The following is a 2,364-nucleotide window of genomic DNA, read 5'->3' as shown; positions in this document are numbered from 1 at the left end:
GGAGTTCTTGAAAATATAAATGAATGGCTGAAAAAAGTTAAACTAACTATATCAGAAACAAAAACAACATATAGCCTTATAAAAGGAAAACTTGAAAGAAATCCAAGTATACAAATAAAAGGGAAACAATAAAAAGAACAAAAACAACTAGATATCTTGGTATCATAATCGATGTACCAAGACTCTTTACAAATCAAATAAAATAGCGTCTGTGAGAAGGCAGCGAAAGTCATGCATTGCATTGCAAGCCTAGCACAAGGGGAGTATAGAATTCCGTTCCAGCATATGCGCGTATACCTGAGTACGATACTTGCCTCAATTGTAGGTACGGTGCAAGTGTATGGGCACACAGACTAACAAATAATAAAAATATTGAAAAACTAAATAAAGCACAAAGAGGTTTCCTTGTTAGAATGACAGGAGCCTTCAGTAGTACAGCAACAACAGCTTTAACAGTCTTGACTGGTGTAATGCCAATGCACGTGGAACAAAAACGTGCATGTAGATATTGGCAAAGAAAAGAAAATTATGGAAAAATAATACAATTAATGGAAATGGAAATAAGAACAAAAAGAGAATTAGAAGAAACAGTATATAGAAAATGGCAAAACGAATGGGATAATTCCCCTAAAGCAAGACGTCTCTATCATTTTATTCCAAATTTAAATAATATACCAAAATTATTTTAACCCAAAAAAGGATTAATACATTTCCTTACAGGGCACGGTCCGTACCCTACATACCTGCATAGATTTAATTTAAAAGATGATGAATACTGTGAATGTGGAGAAATAGGCACACCAGAAAACATACTATTTAATTGCGAAAGCCAAAAAGAATGAGAAGTGACCTTGTTGGCATAAATATAGAAAACATATTACAAAATAAAGAATTATATATAATACATTAAATAATTTAGCGGACATAATATCAAAGAAATAATTAGAATTATATCAGACGAAGAAGAAATCAAGTAAATACCCAACCTATTTGAAATTAAATAAAAAATTATAAAATAAAAAATTAAAATTATATATAAAAATACGGATTCAAATAAATATTTAACCTAACTAAATAAATATTTTTTGAATTGTTTCGGTCAGCAGTTTCGAAAATATGTATAGTCCTGATGATCGCCAACTTTCGGAACGAAGATGGCACTTGAAGAAGAAGAAGAAATAAATATTTATATAATAAAAAATTAAAAATATTAATATTAAATATAAAATAAAATAAAATAAATAAAAAATTATTAAGCAGACAAAAAAAATTAGCTAAAAACTTGAAATTTTAAAACTCAATGGATATTTTCGGCTAAGGGTCTGAGGCTTACCGAAATACCATTGGGAATATTATACAAGTCAAATAGATCTACACTTACAATTATTTCTGACTATTTTTAGATTAATATCTGAGAATGAGAACTGGAAGCACTATAAAAATTATTTTCACAAAAAAAATAAAATTTAAAATAAATAAAATTAAATTAAAAATTATATTTTGTTTATTAAAATTGTTTAAAATTGTTTATTAAAATTGTTTATTAGAATTACTTATAATTTATAATTTTTAGAATTAATAATAGATTAGGGCCATTATTAATTAGTTAAATGAAATTAGAAAATTGTTAAAATAAAAATTATATGTATCAACTAGTGTTGCCAGGTCCGATTTGTTTTTAATCGGTACATAAGCAAAAACAAATCGGGATTTATGGTTGTAGATCGGGACAAATAAACAACCCCAGTAAATGACTGTTTTGGAGTGTCAACTCCGAATTGCATGAAAATCTGGTTTTAGGTTCTACTTACTGTCTACTTAAAAGTTGAACTTGTACCGTTGGTTGCTTTTACTTGGGGGGTGACACTTACAGTTACCCCTTCTCGGGGATAAAAAAACGCGCGTTTAAAGTAAGTCCCAAAATGGACCAACTGACTAACTCTAAAAAACTTTTGTTCTATATAATTTTTAAACTAAGTCAATACTTTTCGAGTAATTTTATCGAAAAAAATATTCTTAGCAAAAATGTAGCTTTAAAAAAGCAAAAATAATGTATGTTCAGAAAGTCTATAAAACCAGTAAAAGCAAAGTTATAGCTCATCAAAAATACGTTCTTATTCGTCAAATTCCAAATCGAATTTTTCAATTTGAAATAAACCAAAAAATTAAGCAATTTTCGGGCAAAACCTATTAAAAATTTTTAAAGTGTTTAAAATTTTTTTTTATTTTGTTTTATATAAAAGTCTCTAGCATTAAAACTAAGCGAATTACGCTCAAAATAAAGTTGGCCCCTTTTTTTGGTAAAAAAAAATCGTGAAAATCTCCCCCTATTTAGCACCGTAAATAAAATTAATCGTTACCGCT

Source organism: Diabrotica virgifera, chromosome 2 (genome assembly GCF_917563875.1).
Source record: "Diabrotica virgifera virgifera chromosome 2, PGI_DIABVI_V3a".
Classification (NCBI taxonomy): Eukaryota; Metazoa; Arthropoda; class Insecta; order Coleoptera; family Chrysomelidae; genus Diabrotica; species Diabrotica virgifera.
Note: the sequence above shows the minus strand (reverse complement) of the source record.